Source organism: Phyllobates terribilis, unplaced genomic scaffold (genome assembly GCF_046119375.1).
Source record: "Phyllobates terribilis strain yellow unplaced genomic scaffold, ASM4611937v1 Scaffold_146__1_contigs__length_4606013, whole genome shotgun sequence".
In the NCBI taxonomy this organism is placed as follows: Eukaryota; Metazoa; Chordata; class Amphibia; order Anura; family Dendrobatidae; genus Phyllobates; species Phyllobates terribilis.
The window spans coordinates 3,545,782-3,558,313 of NW_027362906.1; positions in this window are offsets into that span (position 1 = coordinate 3,545,782).

Consider the following 12,532-nt stretch of genomic DNA (forward strand, 5'->3'; position numbering starts at 1 on the left):
TAACAGACAACGCCATACACCAAAGACAACTGCTTAACAGACAATGCCATACACCAAAGACAACTGCTTAACAGGCAATGCCATACACCAAAGACAACTGCTTAACAGACAACGCCATACACCAAAGACAACTGCTTAACATGCAATGCCATACACCAAAGACAACTGCTTAACAGACAACGCCATACACCAAAGACAACTGCTTAACAGACAATGCCATACACCAAAGACAACTGCTTAACAGGCAATGCCATACACCAAAGACAACTGCTTAACAGACAACGCCATACACCAAAGACAACTGCTTAACAGGCAATGCCATACACCAAAGACAACTGCTTAACAGACAATGCCATACACCAAAGACAACTGCTTAACAGACAATGCTATACACCACAGACAACTGCTTAACAAACTATGCCATACACCAGGGGTGGGCAATTAATTTTCCCAAGGGGCCACATGACAAACTGGCACTGCTTTTGAGGGCCGAACCAGTCGACTGAACTTAAAGGGGTGGTCCGAAACCAAAGGTGAATTTCATACTAAACATTTATCTAAATAATGTAATTTTCTAATCTCCTTTTTTTATATACTTCAATTGAAAATTCCCTAATATACCCTCTCTAGTCTGACTTCCAGTCTTTTTTTTTTAACCTGCAATGGCATTTTGTTTGGAATACTCACACAGGACGTCATAAGGTGGTAGTAGCTGTGGTCACTTCCGCAGTTTCTGCCCCCTCCATGAAATTAAGTGGCATCAATTATGTCTGTTTCAGAGGTTGGGCTAGTCCCTGCTCTACTGATAATGCATCGGTTATAAATTATGACCTATGGACAGTATGAGCTCCCGGCACTATATTCCTTTGAATGAACAGTGACAGTGCACTCCCTTGCTGGCTCTAAAGAGAAGTGATGAGCCAGCAAGAGAGTGCGCTGTCAGTGGAAATTGTAAGGACACCACGCAGCAAGCAGGGACTAACCCAGACTCCGAAACAGAGGTCACTGATGGTGCTTCGTTTAAATGTGAGGAAAGCAGCGTCAGTGATCGCATCCTTTTCCCCTTGATGACGTCCCATGTGAGTATCCCAAAATGCACTGGAATTCTCAACAAAACATCATTGGATGAGAAAAAACAAACAAGAAGTTAGAGTAGAGAGGAAACGGTAGCGAATTTTTAATTGAACTGTACTAGATAAGTGATTGGATTGAATTAAATAGACATTTAGTATGAAATTTACCTTCTGTTTTAGGCCGCCCCTTTAATTCTGCTCAATATTAATTTTATCGCTTTATAAAAAGAAGGTGATTATATGATTACGTTTACACGAGCGATGTCATGATTGTCATCCAGAAAGGCAGACTATTTTTATCATCTGTATTGTGATCCATTTTTATATATCAGAAGTGAATAAAATGTACAAAAACAAATACAGTTTCGTATGATTGTAATCGAAATGTATCTGTAAAAATCAGATGCCATACAGATGATTAATATGTGATTCAATTTTTTTTTTGCAAACTCTGACTTCAATAAGTGAGTGTTATCCGATACACAGAAGAAACTGGTGTGTGCTGTGATCTTTTTCACACGGATACTTGGTCTGTGTTAGGCCACGGCCCCACTATCAGTATTCAGTCAGTATTTTTTCTCAGGAGTGGGTGATAAATGCAGAACTGGTGACTTGTTTCTATTATATCTTCTATTATTCTCTGATTGTTCCTCACCTGGTTTTGGCTCCCACTCCTGAGAAAAAAATTCTGCCAAATACTGATAGTGGGGCCATGGACTTAAACTGTAATCTGAATAGCTCAATTGCAAAGCATTGCTACTAGTCCTGTCCGTGTGAAGTCAGGTTTATTTTATTTTTTTCACGAAAAGCACTAGGACCGAAAATACAGTTGTGTGAACACACCCTGATAATACTTGCTACAATAAAGTTTATCATAGCAAGCATTGGCAATTGATCAATCAATACATAAATTGGGAGCATGTGGAAAAAAAAAGTTGTTTGCCCACCCCTGTTCCACATGCATAGATCCACATCACATGTGGGGCAGGAGGTAACAGGCAGGTGGGGGGGATCTTTATTAAAGTCTATGGCTGTGATAAGTCACAGATCACAGCAGGGAGCATTGTGAGGAGCTTAACACTTACCTCACCTGCACAGGACATAGAACACAGCGCAATAACTCAAAAGCTCAGTGTAAAGGGTGAGGTAAGGGTTAACCCTCACTCAAAGGTGGAGAGGCAGCAGAGTATGTGGGGTGCAGTTTGGGGAGCACATAGAATATCCCAGGTGAGGAGGGGCACTTCACTGTTGGAGTCATTCACTAGGAATGCAAATGTTCTCTCCGATCAGTCTGAGCTGCCAGGGGAAGACTCAGTAAGCTGCAGATAATTAGCTGCTCTCACTGAGTGTAAACTGCGGTCTGAGAAAGGAGGCAGTGCTGTGCTGTGAACTGATCAGCACAGTAGACACAATGTCAGCTCCTAGCTGTTATTTTACACCATGGGGCTCAACTTAGATGTCACTTGCCCACTATGTGCAGCAGATGGGTGTAGTAGTCCAAGTTTCCCTCTTCTTGAACACTCCTCACCTGAAGACATTACAGTAGCTCTGCTCTGCAAGCAAGGAACTGAGCATCCCCACATCCACCAATGAGAAGATGGCATCCACAGGGGGGCGGAGCTACAATCAGAATGCTGAGTCTGAGTAAGATAATAGCTCAGGCTTTCTCCTGCGTCTGGCTGACTGTGTCAGCGGGCCACACAGAAGCGGTCAAAGGACCGGATGTGGCCCGTGGGCCGCAGTTTGCCCAGGTCTGCCATACACCAAAGACAACTGCTTAACAGACAACGCCGTACACCAAAGACAACTGCTTAACAGGCAATGCCATACACCAAAGACAACTGCATAACAGACAACGCCATACACCAAAGACAACTGCTTAACAGGCAATGCCATACACCAAAGACAACTGCTTAACAGACAATGCCATACACCAAAGACAACTGCTTAACAGACAATGCCATACACCAAAGACAACTGCTTAACAGACAACGCCGTACACCAAAGACAACTGCTTAACAGGCAATGCCATACACCAAAGACAACTGCTTAACAGACAACGCCATACACCAAAGACAACTGCTTAACAGACAATGCCATACACCAAAGACAACTGATTAACAGACACTGCCATACACCAAAGACAACTGCTTAACAGGCAATGCCATACACAAAAGACAACTGCTTAACAGACAAAGCCACACAACAAAGACAACTGCTTAACAGGCAATGCCATACACCAAAGAAAACTGCTTAACAGACAAAGCCACACAACAAAGACAACTGCTTAACAGGCAATGCCATACACCAAAGAAAACTGCTTAACAGACAATGCCATACACCAGAGAAAAATGCTTAACAGACAATGCCATACACCAAAGAAAACTGCTTAACAGACAACGCCACACACCTAAGACAACTGCTTAACAGGCAACGCCTTACACCAAAGACAACTGCATAACAGACAATGCCATACACCAAAGACAACTGCTTAAAAGGCAATGCCATACACCAAAGACAACTGCTTAACAGACAATGCCATACACCAAAGAAAACTGCTTAACAGACAATGCAATACACCAAAGACAACTGCTTATCAGAACCTGAAATACACCAAAGACAACTGCTTAACAGACAATGCCATACACCAAAGACAACTGCTTAACAGGCAATGCCATACACCAAAGACAACTGCTTAACAGACACTGCCATACTCCAAAGACAACTGCGTAACAGGCAATGCCATACACCAAAGACAACTGCTTAACAGACAATGCCATACACCAAAGACAACTGCTTAACAGACAATGCCATACACCAAAGACAACTGCTTAAAAGGCAATGCCATACACCAAAGACAACTGCTTAACAGACAATGCCATACACCAAAGAAAACTGCATAACAGACAATGCCATACACCAAAGACAACTGCTTATCAGACACTGAAATACACCAAAGACAACTGCTTAACAGACAATGCCATACACCAAAGACAACTGCTTAACAGACAATGCCATACACCAAAGACAACTGCTTAACAGGCAATGCCATACACCAAAGACAACTGCTTAACAGACACTGCCATACACCAAAGACAACTGCTTAACAGACAATGCCATACACCAAAGACAACTGCTTAACAGGCAATGCCATACACCAAAGACAACTGCTTAACAGACAACGCCGTACACCAAAGACAACTGCTTAACAGGCAATGCCATACACCAAAGACAACTGCTTAACAGACAACGCCATACACCAAAGACAACTGCTTAACAGACAATGCCATACACCAAAGACAACTGATTAACAGACACTGCCATACACCAAAGACAACTGCTTAACAGGCAATGCCATACACAAAAGACAACTGCTTAACAGACAAAGCCACACAACAAAGACAACTGCTTAACAGGCAATGCCATACACCAAAGAAAACTGCTTAACAGACAAAGCCACACAACAAAGACAACTGCTTAACAGGCAATGCCATACACCAAAGAAAACTGCTTAACAGACAATGCCATACACCAGAGAAAAATGCTTAACAGACAATGCCATACACCAAAGAAAACTGCTTAACAGACAACGCCATACACCAAAGACAACTGCTTAACAGACAATGCCATACACCAAAGACAACTGCTTAACAGACAACGCCACACACCTAAGACAACTGCTTAACAGGCAACGCCTTACACCAAAGACAACTGCATAACAGACAATGCCATACACCAAAGACAACTGCTTAAAAGGCAATGCCATACACCAAAGACAACTGCTTAACAGACAATGCCATACACCAAAGAAAACTGCTTAACAGACAATGCAATACACCAAAGACAACTGCTTATCAGAACCTGAAATACACCAAAGACAACTGCTTAACAGACAATGCCATACACCAAAGACAACTGCTTAACAGGCAATGCCATACACCAAAGACAACTGCTTAACAGACACTGCCATACTCCAAAGACAACTGCGTAACAGGCAATGCCATACACCAAAGACAACTGCTTAACAGACAATGCCATACACCAAAGACAACTGCTTAACAGACAATGCCATACACCAAAGACAACTGCTTAAAAGGCAATGCCATACGCCAAAGACAACTGCTTAACAGACAATGCCATACACCAAAGAAAACTGCATAACAGACAATGCCATACACCAAAGACAACTGCTTATCAGACACTGAAATACACCAAAGACAACTGCTTAACAGACAATGCCATACACCAAAGACAACTGCTTAACAGACAATGCCATACACCAAAGACAACTGCTTAACAGGCAATGCCATACACCAAAGACAACTGCTTAACAGACACTGCCATACACCAAAGACAACTGCTTAACAGACAATGCCATACACCAAAGACAACTGCTTAACAGGCAATGCCATACACCAAAGACAACTGCTTAACAGACAACGCCATACACCAAAGACAACTGCTTAACTGGCAATGCCATACACCAAAGACAACTGCTTAACAGACAACCCCATACACCAAAGACAACTGCTTAACAGGCAACGCCATACACCAAAGACAACTGCTTAACAGACAATGCCATACACCAAAGACTACTGCTTAACAGGCAATGCCATACACCAAAGACAACTGCTTATCAGACACTGAAATACACCAAAGACAACTGCTTAACAGACAATGCCATACACCAAAGACAACTGCTTATCAGACACTGAAATACACCAAAGACAACTGCTTAACAGACAATGCCATACACCAAAGACAACTGCTTAACAGACAATGCCATACACCAAAGACAACTGCTTAACAGACACTACCATACACCAAGGACAACTGCTTAACAGACAATGCCATGCACCAAAGACAACTGCTTAACAGACAATGCCATACACCAAAGACAACTGATTAACAGGCAATGCCATACACCAAAGACAACTGCTTAACAGACAATGCCATACACCAAAGACAACTGCTTAACAGGCAATGCCATACACCAAAGACAACTGCTTAACAGACAATGCCATACACCAAAGACAACTGCTTAACAGGCAATGCCATACACCAAAGACAACTGCTTAACAGACAATGCCATGCACCAAAGACAACTGCTTAACAGACAATGCCATACACCAAGGACAACTGCTTAACAGACAATGCCATACACCAAAGACAACTGCTTAACAGGCAATGCCATACACTAAAGACAACTGCTTAACAGGCAATGCCATACACCAAAGAAAACTGCTTAACAGACAATGCCATACACCAAAGACAACTGACTAATAGACACTGCCATACACCAAAGACAACTGCTTAAAAGGCAATGCCATACACCAAAGACAACTGCTTAACAGACAATGCCATACACCAAAGAAAACTGCTTAACAGACAATGCCATACACCAAAGACAACTTCTTAACAGACAATGCCATACACCAAAGACAACTGCTTAACAGACACTGCCATACACCAAAGACAACTGCTTAACAGAGAATGCCATACACCAAAGACAACTGCTTAACAGGCAATGCCATACACCAAAGACAACTGCTTAACAGACACTGCCATACACCAAAGACAACTGCTTAACAGGCAATGCCATACACCAAAGACAGCTGCTTAACAGACAACGCCATACACCAAAGACAACTGCTTAACAGAAAATGCCAAACACCAAAGACAACTGCTTAACAGACACTGCCATACACCAAAGACAACTGCTTAACAGGCAACGCCATACACCAAAGACAACTGCTTAACAGGCAATGTCATACACCAAAGACAACTGCTTAACAGGCAATGCCATGCACCAAAGACAACTGCTTAACAGGCAATGTCATACACCAAAGACAACTGCTTAACAGGCAATGCCATACACCAAAGACAACTGCTTAACAGACACTACCTGACACCAAAGACTACTGCTTAACAGGCAATGCGATACAACAAACACAACTGCTTAACAAAAAAAGCCATTTACCAAAGACAACTGCTTAACAGGCAATGCCATACACCAAAGACTACTGCTTAACAGACAACACCATACACCAAAGACAAATGCATAACAGGCAATGCCATACACCAAAGACAACTGCTTAACAGGCAATGCCATACACCAAAGACAACTGCTTAACAGGCAATGCCATACACCAAAGACAACTGCTTAACAGGCAATGCCATACACTAAAGACAACTGCTTAACAGACAGTGCCATACACCAAAGACAACTGCTTAACAGACAATGCCATACACCAAAGACAACTGCTTAACAGGCAATGCCATACACCAAAGACAACTGCTTAACAGACAATGCCATACACCAAAGACAACTGCTTAACAGACAATGCCATACACCAAAGACAACTGCTTAACAGACAATGCCATACACCAAAGACAACTGCTTAACAGACAATGCCATACACCAAAGACAACTGCTTAACAGGCAATGCCATACACCAAAGACAACTGTTTAACAGACAATGCCATACACCAAAGACAACTGCTTAACAGGCAATGCCATACACCAAAGACAACTGCTTAACAGACAATGCCATACACCAAAGACAATTGCTTAACAGACAATGCCATGCACCAAAGACAACTGCTTAACAGACAATGCCATACACCAAAGACAACTGATTAACAGACAATGCCATACACCAAAGACAACTGCTTAACAGACAATGCCATACACCAAAGACAACTGCTTAACAGGCAATGCCATACACCAAAGACAACTGCTTAACAGACAAAGCCATACACCAAAGACAACTGCTTAACAGACAATGCCATACACCAAAGACAACTGCTTAACAGACACTACCATACACCAAGGACAACTGCTTAACAGACAATGCCATGCACCAAAGACAACTGCTTAACAGACAATGCCATACACCAAAGACAACTGATTAACAGGCAATGCCATACACCAAAGACAACTGCTTAACAGACAATGCCATACACCAAAGACAACTGCTTAACAGGCAATGCCATACACCAAAGACAACTGCTTAACAGACAATGCCATACACCAAGGACAACTGCTTAACAGACAATGCCATACACCAAAGACAACTGCTTAACAGGCAATGCCATACACCAAAGACAACTGCTTAACAGACACTGCCATACACTAAAGACAACTGCTTAACAGACAATGCCATACACCAAAGACAACTGCATAACAGACAATGCCATACACTAAAGACAACTGCTTAACATGCATTGCCATACAATAAAGACAACTGCTTAACAGACATTGCCATGCACCAAAGACAACTGCATAACAGACAATGCCATACACCAAGGACAACTGCTTAACAGACAATGCCATACACCAAAGACAACTGCTTAACAGGCAATTGCATACACCAAAGACAACTGCTTAACAGACAATGCCATACACCAAAGACAACTGCTTAACAGACAATGCCATACACCAAAGACAACTGCTTAACAGACAATGCCATACACCAAAGACAACTGCTTAACAGACAACGCATTACACCAAAGACAACTGCTTAACAGGCAATCCCATATACCAAAGACAACTGATTAAGAGGTAATGCCATACACCAAAGACAACTGCTTAACAGGCAATGCGATACACCAAAGACAACTGCTTAACAAAAAAGAACATTTACCAGAGACAACTGCTTAACAGGCAATGCCATACACCAAAGACAACTGCTTAACAGTCAATGCCATACACCAAAGACAACTGCTTAACAGACAATGCCATGCACCAAAGACAACGGCATAACAGACAATGCCATACACCAAGGAGAACTGCTTAACAGACAATGCCATACACCAAAGACAACTGCTTAACAGGCAATGCCATACACCAAAGACAACTGCTTAACAGACACTGCCATACACTAAAGACAACTGCTTAACAGACAATGCCATGCACCAAAGACAACTGCATAACAGACAATGCCATACACTAAAGACAACTGCTTAACAGGCATTGCCATACACTAAAGACAACTGCTTAACAGACAATGCCATGCACCAAAGACAACTGCATAACAGACAATGCCATACACCAAGGACAACTGCTTGACAGACAACGCCATACACCAAAGACAACTGCTTAACAGACAACGCCATACACCAAAGACAACTGCTTAACAGACAATGCCATACACCAAGGAGAACTGCTTAACAGACAATGCCATACACCAAAGACAACTGCTTAACAGGCAATGCCATACACTAAAGACAACTGCTTAACAGACAATGCCATGCACCAAAGACAACTGCATAACAGACAACGCCATACACCAAGGAGAACTGCTTAACAGACAATGCCATACACCAAGTACAACTGCTTAACAGACAACGCCATACACCAAAGACAACTGCTTAACAGACAACGCCATACACCAAAGACAACTGCTTAACAGACACTGCCATACACCAAAGACAACTGCTTAACAGACACTGCCATACACTAAAGACAACTGCTTAACAGACAATGCCATGCACCAAAGACAACTGCATAACAGACAATGCCATACACTAAAGACAACTGCTTAACAGGCATTGCCATACACTAAAGACAACTGCTTAACAGACAATGCCATGCACCAAAGACAACTGCATAACAGACAATGCCATACACCAAGGACAACTGCTTAACAGACAATGCCATACACCAAAGACAACTGCTTAACAGGCAATGCCATACACCAAAGACAACTGCTTAACAGACACTGCCATACACCAAAGACAACTGCTTAACAGACAATGCCATACACCAAAGACAACTGCTTAACAGGCAATGCCATACACCAAAGACAACTGCTTAACAGACAACGCCATACACCAAAGACAACTGCTTAACTGGCAATGCCATACACCAAAGACAACTGCTTAACAGACAACCCCATACACCAAAGACAACTGCTTAACAGGCAACGCCATACACCAAAGACAACTGCTTAACAGACAATGCCATACACCAAAGACTACTGCTTAACAGGCAATGCCATACACCAAAGACAACTGCTTATCAGACACTGAAATACACCAAAGACAACTGCTTAACAGACAATGCCATACACCAAAGACAACTGCTTATCAGACACTGAAATACACCAAAGACAACTGCTTAACAGACAATGCCATACACCAAAGACAACTGCTTAACAGACAATGCCATACACCAAAGACAACTGCTTAACAGACACTACCATACACCAAGGACAACTGCTTAACAGACAATGCCATGCACCAAAGACAACTGCTTAACAGACAATGCCATACACCAAAGACAACTGATTAACAGGCAATGCCATACACCAAAGACAACTGCTTAACAGACAATGCCATACACCAAAGACAACTGCTTAACAGGCAATGCCATACACCAAAGACAACTGCTTAACAGACAATGCCATACACCAAAGACAACTGCTTAACAGGCAATGCCATACACCAAAGACAACTGCTTAACAGACAATGCCATGCACCAAAGACAACTGCTTAACAGACAATGCCATACACCAAGGACAACTGCTTAACAGACAATGCCATACACCAAAGACAACTGCTTAACAGGCAATGCCATACACTAAAGACAACTGCTTAACAGGCAATGCCATACACCAAAGAAAACTGCTTAACAGACAATGCCATACACCAAAGACAACTGACTAATAGACACTGCCATACACCAAAGACAACTGCTTAAAAGGCAATGCCATACACCAAAGACAACTGCTTAACAGACAATGCCATACACCAAAGAAAACTGCTTAACAGACAATGCCATACACCAAAGACAACTTCTTAACAGACAATGCCATACACCAAAGACAACTGCTTAACAGACACTGCCATACACCAAAGACAACTGCTTAACAGAGAATGCCATACACCAAAGACAACTGCTTAACAGGCAATGCCATACACCAAAGACAACTGCTTAACAGACACTGCCATACACCAAAGACAACTGCTTAACAGGCAATGCCATACACCAAAGACAGCTGCTTAACAGACAACGCCATACACCAAAGACAACTGCTTAACAGAAAATGCCAAACACCAAAGACAACTGCTTAACAGACACTGCCATACACCAAAGACAACTGCTTAACAGGCAACGCCATACACCAAAGACAACTGCTTAACAGGCAATGTCATACACCAAAGACAACTGCTTAACAGGCAATGCCATGCACCAAAGACAACTGCTTAACAGGCAATGTCATACACCAAAGACAACTGCTTAACAGGCAATGCCATACACCAAAGACAACTGCTTAACAGACACTACCTGACACCAAAGACTACTGCTTAACAGGCAATGCGATACAACAAACACAACTGCTTAACAAAAAAAGCCATTTACCAAAGACAACTGCTTAACAGGCAATGCCATACACCAAAGACTACTGCTTAACAGACAACACCATACACCAAAGACAAATGCATAACAGGCAATGCCATACACCAAAGACAACTGCTTAACAGGCAATGCCATACACCAAAGACAACTGCTTAACAGGCAATGCCATACACCAAAGACAACTGCTTAACAGGCAATGCCATACACTAAAGACAACTGCTTAACAGACAGTGCCATACACCAAAGACAACTGCTTAACAGACAATGCCATACACCAAAGACAACTGCTTAACAGGCAATGCCATACACCAAAGACAACTGCTTAACAGACAATGCCATACACCAAAGACAACTGCTTAACAGACAATGCCATACACCAAAGACAACTGCTTAACAGACAATGCCATACACCAAAGACAACTGCTTAACAGACAATGCCATACACCAAAGACAACTGCTTAACAGGCAATGCCATACACCAAAGACAACTGTTTAACAGACAATGCCATACACCAAAGACAACTGCTTAACAGGCAATGCCATACACCAAAGACAACTGCTTAACAGACAATGCCATACACCAAAGACAATTGCTTAACAGACAATGCCATGCACCAAAGACAACTGCTTAACAGACAATGCCATACACCAAAGACAACTGATTAACAGACAATGCCATACACCAAAGACAACTGCTTAACAGACAATGCCATACACCAAAGACAACTGCTTAACAGGCAATGCCATACACCAAAGACAACTGCTTAACAGACAAAGCCATACACCAAAGACAACTGCTTAACAGACAATGCCATACACCAAAGACAACTGCTTAACAGACACTACCATACACCAAGGACAACTGCTTAACAGACAATGCCATGCACCAAAGACAACTGCTTAACAGACAATGCCATACACCAAAGACAACTGATTAACAGGCAATGCCATACACCAAAGACAACTGCTTAACAGACAATGCCATACACCAAAGACAACTGCTTAACAGGCAATGCCATACACCAAAGACAACTGCTTAACAGACAATGCCATACACCAAGGACAACTGCTTAACAGACAATGCCATACACCAAAG